The 18,671-nt window shown below is 49.7% G+C and overlaps 1 protein-coding gene and 2 non-coding genes across 3 annotated transcripts in view; all 3 read right to left on the minus strand.

Annotated features, from left to right (window-relative positions):
* LOC137411810 (neutral amino acid transporter A-like) overlaps positions 1-18,671 on the minus strand; it is a 272,303-nt gene that overhangs the window by 60,590 nt on the left and 193,042 nt on the right. The window lies entirely within an intron of this gene.
* LOC137435823 (U1 spliceosomal RNA) lies at positions 6,952-7,115 on the minus strand. The gene has a single exon (XR_010986139.2). It is a non-coding gene; the product is annotated as a U1 spliceosomal RNA (small nuclear RNA).
* LOC137435865 (U1 spliceosomal RNA) lies at positions 16,054-16,217 on the minus strand. The gene has a single exon (XR_010986159.1). It is a non-coding gene; the product is annotated as a U1 spliceosomal RNA (small nuclear RNA).

An 18,671-nucleotide genomic window follows, 5' to 3' on the forward strand; every position in this document is an offset into this window, starting at 1 on the left:
TAACCCCAGGACAGAACAAACAAAGACGACTCACACGGGGAATTGCAGAGTGGATTGGCTGGACGGCGGTGCGTGGCTGGAGGGGGAGGACGGCACGGAGCTGGCTGGAGCTTGATCCTGCACGGGACGTCGGGCGGGACCTCGATGGCCGCTGATGCCTCCGATCCTGTCGTGTGCGTGGGATCACGGGTCGGATCACGGGTCGGATCACGGGTCGGATCACGGTCAGAGCCGACGCGCTGGTGGGGGGTCTGGCGTGACGGGTTCTCTCCTCTCTTCTTTTGTTTGGTCCAACCACTCCGTCTCCAACGCAACCCCTCAACGCAATCACTGAACGCAACCACTGAACGCAACCACTGACGACCAACTCAGCTCTTTGTGACCCTCCTTGTCTCGGCTCAAAAGTGCATCTCCGTTTTTGCTTCCAAGCTCGACTCTGTAAAAACGCATCTCCTTTTTTGGACACGCCCTGCCTTGGGTTATATAGGCCCCCGCCCCTCAACCTTTGCGAACCTCCCCGACCGCTCTTCCTCCGCCCTCTGTAGCCAAACCCCTGGCTCATGGTTGGTCGAGCGGGGCTGGTTCACTCCTCCCCCTCTATGACGAGGTGGAGACACGCCTTTCTTCCCCAACCCGGCCTCGTGGCCAATGGCGGCAATTGGATCGGAGGTAACTGGTGATGGGAATGGCAGGGAATCTATCTCTTTCACTGGTGCAATGGAGTATTTCTATTAATGGAAGACACAGCCTTACGCTAAAACACAGAATAAGAGATAACTATCAACAGGTATATTCTATTACTTGGCTGACGTGTATGCTTGTGGACTATGGGACGCCCTTTTGGTCTTTACACAGCTCCGGAGGCAGGAGGCACAGAATAAACAATAATCACAATAATACAGCACACAATCAAAAAAAATATACAGTCCTCATATTCACAACAATATTATACGACCAAGGCACCTCAAACAATGTAATATTACATTTCCAGTGACCCTCGACCATCGGGATCTGAATCGGCAACGAAAGGTCGACTTCAACCCCACAATGATCTGAGAAGGAGTTCCAGATCCTCTGGAAACTCCGAATCCCAAATTGCTTTGAAATAAAAACATGATCAATCCGTGATGGCCCATAAATTCCACTACCCACCCATGTGTGGCCAGGACCCGCCGGATGTAGCTCCCGAAATGAATCCCTCAGGTCAAACGCAAGCAACATGTTTTTCGCAAACAAAGACGATGAATCTCGTTCCGGAATATCCACCGACAAATTAAAGTCTCCACCCAAAACCAAGAGGCGTTGCGTACATAGCCATAATTGAATCTTCTTCAAACAGTCGACACGCTCCCCCGGATTTTGAGGAAGATAAACATTGATAAAACGAAAACGCAAAGCATACAAATCCACATCCAACACGCATATCTTCCCAGGCAACACATCGATCGCACTCCTAATCACCCAGGAAAACCTATGGCACAAAAGTACAGCGATCCCATCATTCCTGTTGACGTTGCTACCCGAAAAATGCGAAGGACCTGACCAATCCTTAATAAGGGCCGGATAACTTGCACGGGCCGGCAGAAAGCATTCCTGCAGGAAAACAACGTCCACAACCGTAGATTTTATCTCCCTCAAAACCACAGCCCTCCGACTTGGCCTTAGAATGCTTCGAACGTTAACTGACAGAATCTTGAGGCGGTCCATCCGAGGAGTAGTTTAGTGGAGAACGATCTCTTCCTCTGGAAGTTCTGCTGTCCCCCGATTTCTTTAAACCCTGCCCCCATCTTGCAGACCTCCGTCTCCCCACTTTAAATGCAGACTCCTCTGCCCTTTCTTCCTGATGTACCAAGTCCCACTCCACCCCACCCTTGGTGGTTGTCTTCTCAGTCACCTTGCCGCCCCGATCCCCTCCCCCCCTCTTTAACACTTCCCTCTCAGTCTCCTTACTTCCAAGTGCCACTAGCACTGAAGGATGACTGTCTTCACCTTGAACCACTTCCACCCTATTGCTCCTGACCTCTGAGCCTTCATTCTCCGCTCCCCATTCACTCACAGCTTCTTTATCTCCCTGCTCTTCAACACCCTCTGGCTGGATGGAGGCATCCTGGAGGTTTGGGGAAGACAAGCTAACCTCCGCCATACCGACCTTTGAAACCGCTGGTAACATTTCACTGGGGGGCTCAAGTGTCACCACTGGCTGAGTGGCTGGCTGACGTGCTTCAGTTACCTCATTTCCATCCTGTACATGGACAGAATTATGACGGTCACTTCTGCTTGAATTACCCGACAGAAACTCACGTGTGCTTTTAACTCTGTTGGCAAACGATTCTGGACACTGACGGAACAAATGGTCCGAACTACCACACAAGCTACATTTCAGGGGTTTAGAACACGCTTGCCCCAGGTGCTCAAAAGAACCACACCTGTAGCACTTTGGTGTGTTACATGCCTATGCCATGTGGTCCGTGCTCCCACATCTGTTACACATCTAGACTTGCCCAGGATAGTACAAGAATCCCCGAAATGGGCCAATAGTCACTTTCCCAGGAAAGTGCCGAATCCCTCCAGGCGATGTGTGATCAGATTCCAACTTGACTTTTATGGTCCTCGCTCCAGTCCTAACGCCATCCACGTCTCTGGTGTTCGTCACTGGGCCCAGCACCTTGCAAGATTTACTCAGCCACCTTAATGATCATGGTATTTCTCCTGTCAGGTAAGTATGAGTTGTTTACCCCACGGTCTCCCTTGTCCTAGTGCGAGCACCGCCTTACTTTACCAGGACGTATTCAACACTTTTCCCTGAATATCTATTTAAATGGTGAATTTTGCACGATATTTGTAAACAAATCCTAATTGTAATATTAGGTTCGATATTATGATTTATTTATTTGGATAATTTCTCGCTTTGCTGCTGAGATTGGAGCAGATTATAAACGATTTAGCGACTGGATGCCTTCCGAGGAAGCCGAAATGTCATGACGCTGGCCTGACGTCATGACGCCACCGTGACGTTGTGACGCTAAGTACTGTATCAACGCATGACGCATGATATTGAGTCGCGATTTTCGCGATCTTGTAACAATAATCTATTTGAAGTTACTCCATCGCACATGGATCCTTGTGTTCATAGTTGATGGATGATTAAGACGAGTCGATGTAGGAAAAGGTTTTGAACTTTCTGGTTGAGTTTGCGGATGCGATTGTGTGGACAGTCCAGACCACTGAGCTGTGTCATCGTGGGAACTCCCAGCCGATGAGAGTACGTTTGCTGGTGGGCGCGAGGCCGCCATATTGGGACTCCCTACGGACCGAAAATTCCACAGTAAATAAACAACGTGGAATAAACATGAATGATTAGCAGGTTGTTTTCGTTTTTATAGCGCTTTTTCATGTCGTCGTGATTACGAAGAGCAGGTTTTAAAATAAACTGAGTTTTGTTTTATCGGGCGTTTTTCCTGTTATGGTGAGTACCAAGATGGCGGCCGGCGACTTCAGTTTTTTCAGCAAACCAGTGATCCGGTTATATTTAGATCAGTGGTCCCAACCACTGATCTCTGTACTAACTGGATAGGAAGGGAAGCTCATTTTTGAAGGCATTTGTCCGCCATCTTTGCTCCCCCACGATTCTCCAAAACGAATGTCATTTGCCGATGTAATGTGATTCCTCTTCTTCATTCAAATCGACCGCTGCGGTTTTTATAACCGTAAGCAGCGCATGATGGCATTTCATCAATCCTGTAATAATGCTTTTTCAACCCTGGAACGGATTAAAATCAATTCGGAATGGAATAAAATAAAGTGGGAAGGTGGAATTTTCGTAGGAAATATGCTGATAATTAAATATTAAATTCTTTAAATTCCCTCTAATTAAATATTAAATATTAAATAAATTAAATATTCCAATAATAAAGGATAATATTAAATATTAAATAATTAAATAATTAAATTAAATATTAAATAATATTAATATTAAATATTAATAGTAATTAAATATTCTTTAAAAATTTAAAGAATAGGAAAATAGGACTGCGTTTACTTTTTCATGACTGATAATATAACATGGATCTGCAAAATAAATTGGGATGTGAATACTTGTATACGTACCATATTTGTGGTCAAGTGTTCGTTTTGTTTTTTCATTCCACATGGCACAATATTCTTACTGAAGTGAGTACCATTGAAAATAAATTGCATCCATTTATCAAAGAATCAGAATAGTATTGTAACGAATTTGAGAAGTGTAACGGTTTTGAGAAGTGTAACAATTTTGGAGAAAGTGTAACGAATGTGAAAAGTATGGTTTTGTTGTGTGTAACACCCTCGTAATGTAAATAATGGTCGCAGCCGTCCTCCTAGTTAATTCCATGAAACTTACACACAGGCCACGATATATCTTTTTAAATAGTTTATTTCCTTATTCTATGTAGGCTAAATATGTGTTTCCCACTAGATTGACTCTGCATTGCATCAAACGAAATAAAGCGTAGGCCCCTCCGATGATCCATGGCAGCTCAAGTGCCAGGGATTCCCCCACTTGAGCTTTCACAGCAAACGTTTATTGCAGTACTGAACTGCTGTGCAACGTGACGGCGCAGTACCTGCAGCTGCTGACCGGTTTTCGCCATTTGCGGCCATTACGAACAAGGGGAGTGGCTAGAGAAGACGGGTCGCCCCCCTCGTCATAGGGGGGAGGAGTAAGTCGGCCCCGCTCATCCAACCCAGAACAAGGGGTTTGGCTAAGAGAGGGCGGAGCGGGAACCCCCGAGAAAGTGCGCGAAGGTTCGGTGAGAAAACCAATATAAGTCGCCGCGGGACGCACTCCACTGGCTTGCTCTTGCTCCTCTTGCTCTTGCTCTTGCCCCTCCAGCTCTTGCTCTGACCCCGTCCTCTTGCTTGCTGTCGCTCGTTGTTGCTGGGGAGAAGGAAGACGCCCGAATGAGCAGGTGTGTGCGAGCCATCGTGCGACCAGCTGCGCTGCAGCTAAGCGGGCAGCTAAGGGGCCGCAGGCCACGAAAAGGACGCGCCAGGCAGCAATCCACGCTGGACCCTCCATTGCCTCCCAAAACAACCATCCATCCTCAAGCCATACCTGCCTGCAATATCCCCCGTGTAAGTGTGAACGTCGTCTGTCCTAATCGTTGTCCTGGGGTTAAGTAAATTGACTAGTATAAGCTAACGATTCACTGTGTGACTGCTTCTTCCATCCATTGTTTGTAAATAATTTTGATCGCTCCTTCTTTTTGCTTGTGTGTATAATAAATCCTGTTATTCCTCCGTACTCTGTCTTCTTCTCTCTTCCTTCTCTTTCGGTCGCTTTAGAGGTTTCCAAATTGAATATCTGTGGTGCGATCTGGTCAACGTTGGGGGAGTCGGGCCAATCGGGGATCCTGTAACGGTCGCGGTGGACCATCCGCTCGGCCCAAAGTAACATCTAAACCGCGTCTGTAACAGTATAGTGAAAACAAACTTCTGAGTTATACTTCTGGGCAGAGAAACATGATGGTCAATGGTCATAGTAAATATTTTTGTTATTCTCCTCCAAGACACGTCAGGATATTGCGAAATTATGACAAATTATAATTACAGAATATAAAATAGCAACATGTGTGCACTGTATCATGTGTGTTCTATAATCTCACTGGTGCTTGAACAAAATCAGTTTGGACATCTGCTTCCTGACTTTCTCTCCGGTGATGGCTTCCGTCTCCTTTTTCCCAAGATGAAAGAGTTTGATTCGACAATAACAAGAAGCTGCTATCTTCACGAGCTTGTGAATATGATTATCTTCCACTGCAGTTTCAAACTGGTGTGAGTGCAGTTCAGGAAATAAGTCCATATGAACAGCACGGTATTGCTCATAACAGCCATGGATACTGCAGCTGAAATGCCGGATCCTTGAGAAAGATTCCCATTTGTCTTCTTCAGTAGTCGTTGAAAACAATGTTTTGTTTTGTTTTTGAAAACAATTTTTCGAGTGTTTTATTGAAATTTCGATTAAATTATTTTATAAAATATAGCAGGCATTGTCTTTTGATAAAGACAATGAACGGACGCAGATTTTCTGGGGGAACCAATATGGCGACGAATATACTTGCGGTGACTTCACAGCGAATGGACCGATTGGCGTTGATTTGGCGTCGAGCCTCCAATCCAGTTTGTGTAGAGATCAGTGGGTGAGACGGACACAGAGTCCAGGAGCAAGCTCAAGTTAAAGGAGCAGGAAAGTTCCGACCAAAAATTAAAAGCCAAAGCTATGCGAAGCATGTGGGGGAAAATGTATCACTTTTGTCCAGAACGTCCACATCCATTTGCTAAGCTGCCTTACTAAGAGCTACATCCATTTGCTAAGCTGCCTTACTAATAGCTACAGCCATTTGCTAAGCGGCCTTACTAATAGCTACATCCATTTGCTAAGCTGCCTTACTAATAGCTACATCCACTCGCTAAGCTGCCTTACTAATAGCTACATCCACTTGCTAAACTGCCTTACTAATAGCTACATCCACTCGCTAAGCTGCCTTACTAATAGCTACATCCACTTGCTAAGAGCTACATCCACTCGCTAAGCTGCCTTACTAATAGCTACATCCACTCGCTAAGCTGCCTTACTAATAGCTACATCCACTTGATAAGCGGCCTTACCAATAGCTACAGCCACTTGCTAAGCTGCCTTACTAAGAGCTACATCCATTTGCTAAGCGGCCTTACTAATAGCTACACCCACTTGCTAAGCGGCCTTACTAATATCTACAGCCACTTGCTAAGCTGCCTTACTAATAGCTACAGCCACTTGCTAAGCGGCCTTACTAATAGCTACATCCATTTGCTAAGCTGCCTTAGTAACAGCGACATCCATTTGCTAAGCTGCCTTACTAAGAGCTACATCCACTCGCTAAGCTGCCTTACTAATAGCTACATCCACAATTAATCTGTTTTTAGTTTAACAATCAGGGGATAGCGCGAACGCAGTCCCCCACTACCACAAATTGTACAGTCGAGTTTCCCACATTTGGGGAAATCGCAAGGGTCAACCCACCCGGAGTGCAATGGGTGGACCTCGCCCTGAGAACACCACCTTAATGATCATGGTATTTCTCCTGTCAGGTAAGTATGAGTTGTTTACCCCACGGTCTCCCTTGTCCTAGTGCGAGCACCGCCTTACTTTACCAGGACGTATTCAACACTTTTCCCTGAATATCTATTTAAATGGTGAATTTTGCACGATATTTGTAAACAAATCCTAATTGTAATATTAGGTTCGATATTATGATTTATTTATTTGGATAATTTCTCGCTTTGCTGCTGAGATTGGAGCAGATTATAAACGATTTAGCGACTGGATGCCTTCCGAGGAAGCCGAAATGTCATGACGCTGGCCTGACGTCATGACGCCACCGTGACGTTGTGACGCTAAGTACTGTATCAACGCATGACGCATGATATTGAGTCGCGATTTTCGCGATCTTGTAACAATAATCTATTTGAAGTTACTCCATCGCACATGGATCCTTGTGTTCATAGTTGATGGATGATTAAGACGAGTCGATGTAGGAAAAGGTTTTGAACTTTCTGGTTGAGTTTGCGGATGCGATTGTGTGGACAGTCCAGACCACTGAGCTGTGTCATCGTGGGAACTCCCAGCCGATGAGAGTACGTTTGCTGGTGGGCGCGAGGCCGCCATATTGGGACTCCCTACGGACCGAAAATTCCACAGTAAATAAACAACGTGGAATAAACATGAATGATTAGCAGGTTGTTTTCGTTTTTATAGCGCTTTTTCATGTCGTCGTGATTACGAAGAGCAGGTTTTAAAATAAACTGAGTTTTGTTTTATCGGGCGTTTTTCCTGTTATGGTGAGTACCAAGATGGCGGCCGGCGACTTCAGTTTTTTCAGCAAACCAGTGATCCGGTTATATTTAGATCAGTGGTCCCAACCACTGATCTCTGTACTAACTGGATAGGAAGGGAAGCTCATTTTTGAAGGCATTTGTCCGCCATCTTTGCTCCCCCACGATTCTCCAAAACGAATGTCATTTGCCGATGTAATGTGATTCCTCTTCTTCATTCAAATCGACCGCTGCGGTTTTTATAACCGTAAGCAGCGCATGATGGCATTTCATCAATCCTGTAATAATGCTTTTTCAACCCTGGAACGGATTAAAATCAATTCGGAATGGAATAAAATAAAGTGGGAAGGTGGAATTTTCGTAGGAAATATGCTGATAATTAAATATTAAATTCTTTAAATTCCCTCTAATTAAATATTAAATATTAAATAAATTAAATATTCCAATAATAAAGGATAATATTAAATATTAAATAATTAAATAATTAAATTAAATATTAAATAATATTAATATTAAATATTAATAGTAATTAAATATTCTTTAAAAATTTAAAGAATAGGAAAATAGGACTGCGTTTACTTTTTCATGACTGATAAATATAACATGGATCTGCAAAATAAATTGGGATGTGAATACTTGTATACGTACCATATTTGTGGTCAAGTGTTCGTTTTGTTTTTTCATTCCACATGGCACAATATTCTTACTGAAGTGAGTACCATTGAAAATAAATTGCATCCATTTATCAAAGAATCAGAATAGTATTGTAACGAATTTGAGAAGTGTAACGGTTTTGAGAAGTGTAACAATTTTGGAGAAAGTGTAACGAATGTGAAAAGTATGGTTTTGTTGTGTGTAACACCCTCGTAATGTAAATAATGGTCGCAGCCGTCCTCCTAGTTAATTCCATGAAACTTACACACAGGCCACGATATATCTTTTTAAATAGTTTATTTCCTTATTCTATGTAGGCTAAATATGTGTTTCCCACTAGATTGACTCTGCATTGCATCAAACGAAATAAAGCGTAGGCCCCTCCGATGATCCATGGCAGCTCAAGTGCCAGGGATTCCCCCACTTGAGCTTTCACAGCAAACGTTTATTGCAGTACTGAACTGCTGTGCAACGTGACGGCGCAGTACCTGCAGCTGCTGACCGGTTTTCGCCATTTGCGGCCATTACGAACAAGGGGAGTGGCTAGAGAAGACGGGTCGCCCCCCTCGTCATAGGGGGGAGGAATAAGTCGGCCCCGCTCATCCAACCCAGAACAAGGGGTTTGGCTAAGAGAGGGCGGAGCGGGAACCCCCGAGAAAGTGCGCGAAGGTTCGGTGAGAAAACCAATATAAGTCGCCGCGGGACGCACTCCACTGGCTTGCTCTTGCTCCTCTTGCTCTTGCTCTTGCCCCTCCAGCTCTTGCTCTGACCCCGTCCTCTTGCTTGCTGTCGCTCGTTGTTGCTGGGGAGAAGGAAGACGCCTGAACGAGCAGGTGTGTGCGAGCCATCGTGCGACCAGCTGCGCTGCAGCTAAGCGGGCAGCTAAGGGGCCGCAGGCCACGAAAAGGACGCGCCAGGCAGCAATCCACGCTGGACCCTCCATTGCCTCCCAAAACAACCATCCATCCTCAAGCCATACCTGCCTGCAATATCCCCCGTGTAAGTGTGAACGTCGTCTGTCCTAATCGTTGTCCTGGGGTTAAGTAAATTGACTAGTATAAGCTAACGATTCACTGTGTGACTGCTTCTTCCATCCATTGTTTGTAAATAATTTTGATCGCTCCTTCTTTTTGCTTGTGTGTATAATAAATCCTGTTATTCCTCCGTACTCTGTCTTCTTCTCTCTTCCTTCTCTTTCGGTCGCTTTAGAGGTTTCCAAATTGAATATCTGTGGTGCGATCTGGTCAACGTTGGGGGAGTCGGGCCAATCGGGGATCCTGTAACGGTCGCGGTGGACCATCCGCTCGGCCCAAAGTAACATCTAAACCGCGTCTGTAACAGTATAGTGAAAACAAACTTCTGAGTTATACTTCTGGGCAGAGAAACATGATGGTCAATGGTCATAGTGAAGGAGCCGGGGCTCCCACGTCGATCGTAAGAATGGACGCGACAAAAAGCTAGAATTCATCTGAGTTGCTTTAATGAAATCAAACACTCAGGCACTCTGAAAAACCGTTTATCAGTCAGCAATATATATCTATTCCGCCAGGGGGTTTGCCCAGGCCCGGCGCCAGGGGGCGTGGCCCAGCGTCCTGGCTGCGGGCTGGCAAGTTGAGCGCGGGCCTGGGCGTCCTGGACGAGCCCGGCATGGTGATCGCTCCGCGTCCTTGATAGGTGCAAGGCGATTGTGAAAACTCAGCGGCAGCCGCTACACACGTCCCCCCAGAATCGACTTGCACCGGCAGGGTCAATTTGAGGGGGGTCCTGATGACCCGGCCGAAGCGACCCCTGGCGGGTCGTGGGAGGGGGTCCGGTGAGGTGGTGGGCGGTCGAGTGGGGGGCACCGTGGACGGGGGACGGCCTCGCCGCGGCGGAAGGGCCACCCGTGGTGGGTGGTCGACGTCCACGTGCGCCGGCTTGAGGCGGTCCACAGCAATCCGGTCCGACCTGCCGCCGATGTCGATGACGAACGACTTGTCGTCCCGTCGCAGCACCCGGAAGGGCCCGTCGTACGGCGGCTGGAGTGGCCACCGATGTGCGTCGTGACGCACAAAAACATACTCCGCTGTGCGGAGTGCTGGGGGGACGTAGGACTGGGGGTCACCGTGGTGGGATGTTGGCACGGGGGCAAACCGTCGGGCGGCCTCCTGGAGGTCCGAGCGCTGGTGAGCTGCGGACCAGGGACTGGTAGCGTCGGGCACAAATTCGCCCGGGACGCGTAGCACCTGGCCATAGACAAGCTCGGTGGTGGATGCCTGGAGGTCCTCCTTGGGGGCCGTGCGAAGGCCCAAAAGGACCCACGGCAGCCGGTCGGCCCACCCGACGTCTTGAAGGCCGGCCATGAGCGCGGCCTTCATGGAGCGGTGGAATCGCTCGCACAACCCGTTTGCTTGGGGGTGGTAGGCCGTAGTACGGTGGAGCTTGATCCCCAGGTTGTGGGCGACCGCGCCCCACAGCTCGGAGGTGAACTGTGGACCGCGGTCTGACGAGATGTCCGCCGGTGCGCCGAAGCGGGCGACCCAGGTGGCGATGAAAGCCTGCGCCACGTCGGCGGTGGTGGTGGAGACGAGGGGAACGGCCTCCGGCCACCTGGTGGTCCTGTCCACCATGGTGAGCAGGTGTGTGAACCCCCGTGACGGGGGGAGGGGGCCCACCAGATCCACGTTGACGTGGTCGAAACGTCGTTCGGGCACGGTGAAAGGTGCCAGCGGGGCCTGGGTGTGTCGGTGGACCTTGGCCCGTTGGCAGGCCGTGCAGGCGCTGGTCCAATCGCGGACGTCCCGACGAAGGCCGTGCCAGACGAAACGCGCCGACACCAGCTTCTGGGAAGCTTTCCGGCCCGGGTGGGAAAGGCCGTGGAGGGAGGCGAAGATGCGGCGTTGCCAGGCGACGGGCACGATGGGGCGAGGCTGGCCTTGGGAGACGTCGCAGAGCAGGACAGTGTCCGCGCAGGGGATGTCGGCCAGGCGGAGGCCCGTGTCCGCCGCCCGGAGGGCTTGCACCGTGGTGTCGGTGGTTTGGTCCGCCGCCATAAGCGCAAAATCCACGCCCAGGTGGACCGCGTTCGCGCTGGCCCGGGAAAGACAGTCGGCCACAGCGTTGTTTTTGCCGGCGACGTGCCGGATGTCCGTGGTAAACTCCGACACGGCGGAGAGGTGGCGCTGTTGGCGGGCCGACCATGGCTCCGTGACCTTGGCCATGGCGTAAACCAACGGCTTGTGGTCGACGAACGCCGTGAAAGGTCGGCCCTCCAGGAGGTGGCGGAAATGGCGGACGGCCAGGTGTAGACCGAGGAGCTCCCGGTCAAACGTGCTGTATTTGAGCTCGTTCGGCCGGAGCTGCCGGCTGAAAAAAGCGAGTGGCTGCCAAACCCCGTTCACCCATTGCTCATGTACGGCGCCCACCGCGTAGTCGGAGGCATCCGTGGTGAGGGCGATGGGAGCGTTGAGCACCGGGTGAGCGAGCAGTGTTGCGTCGGCGAGGGCCCGCTTTGAGCCTTGGAAGGCCGCATCCATTGCTGCGGACCAGGCGATGTCGTGCTTGGCCGGCATGCCCCGGAGGGCTTCGTAGAGGGGCCGCATGAGCTGAGCAGCGCGGGGCACGAAGCGGTGATAAAAATTCACCATTCCCAGGAATTCCTGCAGGGCCTTTATGGTGCGGGGACGCGGGAACGTGGTGATGGCCTCGACCTTGGTTGGCAGCGGCACGGCCCCGTTCTTGGTGATGTGATGACCCAAAAAATCAACGGCCGTCGTGCCGAAGTGGCATTTGGCCGGGTTGACGATGAGGCCGTGCTCGCTGAGGCGCTCGAACAGCGTCCGGAGGTGGAGGAGGTGCTCGGCCCGGGACGTGCTGGCGACGAGGATGTCGTCCAGGTAAACGAAAAGGAACGGCAGGTCACGCAGCACGCCGTCCATCAAGCGCTGGAACGCCTGAGCCGCGTTCTTGAGACCAAACGGCATCCGCAAGAATTCGAATAAGCCGAACGGCGTGATGACTGCCGTTTTAGGGACGTCGGCCGCCCTGACAGGTACCTGGTGATATCCCCGTATGAGGTCAATTTTCGAAAAAATGACCCGTCCCGCCAGACGGGCGGAGAAGTCTTGGATATGCGGGATCGGGTACCTGTCGGGGGTGGTAGCGTCATTGAGACGGCGGTAGTCGCCACACGGGCGCCATCCACCCCCCGGCTTTGGCACGATGTGCAGTGGCGAGGCCCACGTGCTATCGGAGCGCCGCACGATGCCGAGGTGCTCCAACGCGTCGAATTCGGCCTTCGCTACGGCGAGCTTGGCTGGGTCGAGGCGGCGGGCCCTGGCGTAGACCGGCGGGCCCGTGGTTGGTATGTGGTGCTCGATCCCATGCCGTACTGCGACGGCCGAAAACGTCGGCCGCGTGAGGGCCGGGAACTCCGTGAGCAGGCGAGCAAACTCGTTCGCCGCCGGGACGGCGCATGCCAGCTCGGTCGGCGCGGAGCTGCTCAATGTGCATACCAGGGAGCTGAAGGTTTCAGCGTTGATTAAACGACGCCGTTGGACGTCCACCAGCAGTCCGTGTGCGCAGAGGAAGTCGGCGCCTAGCAGAGCCACGGGCACGTTGGCGGTTACAAACGTCCAAGCAAAGCGTTGGCCGCCGAAGCAGAGGGTGACGTTGCGCGGGCCGAAGGTGCGGATAGTCGATCCGTTGGCCGCAACTAAGGAGGGGCCGCAAACCGCGGATTGCCTGTCCTGGTCAGAGGCGGGTATGACGCTCAGTTGGGCGCCGGTGTCGCACAGGAAGCGCCGTCCGGACGCTTTATCCGTGATGAACAGTAAGTTGCCCGTGTGGCCGGCGCTCATGGCTGGTAATGAACGCCGGCCCGGCCGTTTCCCGGCCTGCCGAAGGTGCACGGGGGTCGGCATGTCCGGGCCTTCTGTCCGAACCTGGCATGATAGTAACACCACGCTTGGTCAGGTGGAGGCCTCGGTCGTCGTGCCGGAGGTGGTCGGCTCGGTAGAGCGGCCGCCAATGGCGTCGGCAGTTCGGCCGTCGACCGTGCCGGGTGCTCGGGCGCCCTGGGTGTTGCGTCGGACGGCGGTGGGTCCCATGTCGCCGCTACGATGCGCTGTCCTGCGGCGGAGATCTTGTCGGCTTCTCTGGCAAGGGCCCGGGGATCTGTGATCGTCGTGCTTGCCAGGGCGAGGCGTATCGGGTTAGGCAGCTGACGGAAGAACAGCTCCCGGAACAGGAATGCCGGAGAGTGCTCGCCGAGCAGTGAAAGCATGTAGTCCATGCGCTCGGAAGGGCGCGTGTCGCCGAGCTCAGGCAGATCGAGCAGGCGCCGTGCGCGTTCCGCCGATGGGAGGGCGAAAGCATCGAGGAGCAGCTTCTTAATCGCGCCGTATTTGTCAGCGGCTGGCGGGCTTTCGAGGAGGCTCAGGGCGCGGGCCGCGGTAACCGACCCGAGCGCAGCTACCACATGGTGGAAGCGGGTGTCGTCGGCCGTGATGCCTCGCAGGGCGAACAGGGACTCCGCCTGTGCGAACCAAACCGCCGCGTGAGCCTCCCAGAAGGTAGGCAGTTTAAGGGCGACTGCCGTGTCCATGTCGATAGGTCACCAATGAAGGAGCCGGGGCTCCCACGTCGATCGGAAGAATGGACGCGACAAAAAGCTAGAATTCATCTGAGTTGCTTTAATGAAATCAAACACTCAGGCACTCTGAAAAACCGTTTATCAGTCAGCAATATATATCTATTCCGCCAGGGGGTTTGCCCAGGCCCGGCGCCAGGGGGCGTGGCCCAGCGTCCTGGCTGCGGCCTGGCAAGTTGAGCGCGGGCCTGGGCGTCCTGGACGAGCCCGGCATGGTGATCGCTCCGCGTCCTTGATAGGTGCAAGGCGATTGTGAAAACTCAGCGGCAGCCGCTACAATAGTAAATATTTTTGTTATTCTCCTCCAAGACACGTCAGGATATTGCGAAATTATGACAAATTATAATTACAGAATATAAAATAGCAACATGTGTGCACTGTATCATGTGTGTTCTATAATCTCACTGGTGCTTGAACAAAATCAGTTTGGACATCTGCTTCCTGACTTTCTCTCCGGTGATGGCTTCCGTCTCCTTTTTCCCAAGATGAAAGAATTTGATTCGACAATAACAAGAAGCTGCTATCTTCACGAGCTTGTGAATATGATTATCTTCCACTGCAGTTTCAAACTGGTGTGAGTGCAGTTCAGGAAATAAGTCCATATGAACAGCACGGTATTGCTCATAACAGCCATGGATACTGCAGCTGAAATGCCGGATCCTTGAGAAAGATTCCCATTTGTCTTCTTCAGTAGTCGTTGAAAACAATGTTTTGTTTTGTTTTTGAAAACAATTTTTCGAGTGTTTTATTGAAATTTCGATTAAATTATTTTATAAAATATAGCAGGCATTGTCTTTTGATAAAGACAATGAACGGACGCAGATTTTCTGGGGGAACCAATATGGCGACGAATATACTTGCGGTGACTTCACAGCGAATGGACCGATTGGCGTTGATTTGGCGTCGAGCCTCCAATCCAGTTTGTGTAGAGATCAGTGGGTGAGACGGACACAGAGTCCAGGAGCAAGCTCAAGTTAAAGGAGTAGGAAAGTTCCGACCAAAAATTAAAAGCCAAAGCTATGCGAAGCATGTGGGGGAAAATGTATCACTTTTGTCCAGAACGTCCACATCCATTTGCTAAGCTGCCTTACTAAGAGCTACATCCATTTGCTAAGCTGCCTTACTAATAGCTACAGCCATTTGCTAAGCGGCCTTACTAATAGCTACATCCATTTGCTAAGCTGCCTTACTAATAGCTACATCCACTCGCTAAGCTGCCTTACTAATAGCTACATCCACTTGCTAAGCTGCCTTACTAATAGCTACATCCACTCGCTAAGCTGCCTTACTAATAGCTACATCCACTTGCTAATAGCTACATCCACTCGCTAAGCTGCCTTACTAATAGCTACATCCACTCGCTAAGCTGCCTTACTAATAGCTACATCCACTTGATAAGCGGCCTTACCAATAGCTACAGCCACTTGCTAAGCTGCCTTACTAAGAGCTACATCCATTTGCTAAGCGGCCTTACTAATAGCTACATCCACTCGCTAAGCTGCCTTACTAATAGCTACATCCACTCGCTAATAGCTACATCCACTCGCTAAGCTGCCTTACTAATAGCTACATCCACTCGCTAAGCTGCCTTACTAATAGCTACATCCACTTGCTAATAGCAACATCCACTCGCTAAGCTGCCTTACTAATAGCTACATCCACTCGCTAAGCTGCCTTACTAATAGCTACACCCACTTGCTAAGCGGCCTTACTAATATCTACAGCCACTTGCTAAGCTGCCTTACTAATAGCTACAGCCACTTGCTAAGCGGCCTTACTAATAGCTACATCCATTTGCTAAGCTGCCTTAGTAACAGCGACATCCATTTGCTAAGCTGCCTTACTAAGAGCTACATCCACTCGCTAAGCTGCCTTACTAATAGCTACATCCACAATTCATCTGTTTTTAGTTTAACAATCAGGGGATAGCGCGAACGCAGTCCCCCACTACCACAAATTGTACAGTCGAGTTTCCCACATTTGGGGAAATCGCAAGGGTCAACCCACCCGGAGTGCAATGGGTGGACCTCGCCCTGAGAACACCACCTTAATGATCATGGTATTTCTCCTGTCAGGTAAGTATGAGTTGTTTACTCCACGGTCTCCCTTGTCCTAGTGCGAGCACCGCCTTACTTTACCAGGACGTATTCAACACTTTTCCCTGAATATCTATTTAAATGGTGAATTTTGCACGATATTTGTAAACAAATCCTAATTGTAATATTAGGTTCGATATTATGATTTATTTATTTGGATAATTTCTCGCTTTGCTGCTGAGATTGGAGCAGATTATAAACGATTTAGCGACTGGATGCCTTCCGAGGAAGCCGAAATGTCATGACGCTGGCCTGACGTCATGACGCCACCGTGACGTTGTGACGCTAAGTACTGTATCAACGCATGACGCATGATATTGAGTCGCGATTTTCGCGATCTTGTAACAATAATCTATTTGAAGTTACTCCATCGCACATGGATCCTTGTGTTCATAGTTGATGGATGATTAAGACGAGTCGATGTAGGAAAAGGTTTTGAACTTTCTGGTTGAGTTTGCGGATGCGATTGTGTGGACAGTCCAGACCACTGAGCTGTGTCATCGTGGGAACTCCCAGCCGATGAGAGTACGTTTGCTGGTGGGCGCGAGGCCGCCATATTGGGACTCCCTACGGACCGAAAATTCCACAGTAAACAACGTGGAATAAACATGAATGATTAGCAGGTTGTTTTCGTTTTTATAGCGCTTTTTCATGTCGTCGTGATTATGAAGAGCAGGTTTTAAAATAAACTGAGTTTTGTTTTATCGGGCGTTTTTCCTGTTATGGTGAGTACCAAGATGGCGGCCGGCGACTTCAGTTTTTTCAGCAAACCAGTGATCCGGTTATATTTAGATCAGTGGTCCCAACCACTGATCTCTGTACTAACTGGATAGGAAGGGAAGCTCATTTTTGAAGGCATTTGTCCGCCATCTTTGCTCCCCCACGATTCTCCAAAACGAATGTCATTTGCCGATGTAATGTGATTCCTCTTCTTCATTCAAATCGACCGCTGCGGTTTTTATAACCGTAAGCAGCGCATGATGGCATTTCATCAATCCTGTAATAATGCTTTTTCAACCCTGGAACGGATTAAAATCAATTCGGAATGGAATAAAATAAAGTGGGAAGGTGGAATTTTCGTAGGAAATATGCTGATAATTAAATATTAAATTCTTTAAATTCCCTCTAATTAAATATTAAATATTAAATAAATTAAATATTCCAATAATAAAGGATAATATTAAATATTAAATAATTAAATAATTAAATTAAATATTAAATAATATTGTTACGCAACTGTGATTAACACCACAGTTACGGATGGCCGATTTGCGAGACTTTAACTCCCGAGGCGAACACTCAATGGCGGACTCAAGTTCAACACAAACGCGCGGAATGGCGGGACACAGCGAAGGCTCCGCAACCTTACCTATTAAAATCAAACACCCAGGAAAACTGCGTTCAGATATATATACAGAAAATAATATAAGGATTTATTATCCAATAGTAATACAGTGAAAAAGCCGCGCCGGTAAATCTAATAACTCTAAATCGGGACGTCCCCACACGACTGACAGCAAACACGATACGAGGGAGATTATGAATACAAAAATAACACGTCACGTCGTTCAAATGTACGCGGATGCGGCTTATCTGTCTTTCGTCGTCTGGCGTGGCGGCCGTCCAACACCGCTCCTTTTGGCCCGATCGCACACCACCAGGTCCTTCGCTCCAAGCTCCACGAGGCCCCGCTCCAAGCACCACGCGTCCGACGCGTGGCCAGCAGCTTCACACGAGGACGATCTCCACAAGGCCCGTGCACCAATGGTTCAACGGAGGGCTCGACTTGCAACGAACTGCTGCGAACTGCCGCGTGCTCTGTGGGCTTGGTGTGCTCGGTGTGTGAACGAACTCTCCACCAACTGCCTTCGGGGAGCTTTTCCACCAACTGCCTTCGGGGAGCTTTTCCACCAACTGTGTCTCTGCGTCGACTGTGTGCTCCAACCAACTCCTACGAACTCTCTGGTGTCTGCCTGCGTCTGCCACGAACTCAACTCCCTGAAATGGCGTCCGACCGTCGCATATATTGGTGGCCGATGACGTCACATGGGCGCACTCCTCAGCCAATCATAGCCTCCCAACTCGCCCAGGTCACGCCCTCTGCGGCATGCGACTCCTGACATCTCCCGTCCGCGACCCCCCCGCGGTCGTTTTGTAACACGTGCCAGCGAGGTTGGTAGGCCTTTGAGGTGCGAACGGCGGCGGCCAACCGTGGCGGTGTTTTTGGCCTGGTTTCCTGTCTATTTATTACGAAGTCAATGTCAGGGAAAGGGAATTATTTAATGTTGCGCTAAGGACCTAACTAATGTTTATGTGGTTTGCAGTGCCATAATGGACAAAGGTTTGACTACCAGGTGAGACTCACAGGGGCGTTACCTTTAATCCCTCACTATTTAACACTCGGACCTCCAGGTAGATCCACAATCATACATCTTACCCCG

The sequence above is a fragment of the Myxine glutinosa genome, chromosome 9, assembly GCF_964187855.1.
Source record: "Myxine glutinosa chromosome 9, kmMyxGlut1.1, whole genome shotgun sequence".
In the NCBI taxonomy this organism is placed as follows: Eukaryota; Metazoa; Chordata; class Myxini; order Myxiniformes; family Myxinidae; genus Myxine; species Myxine glutinosa.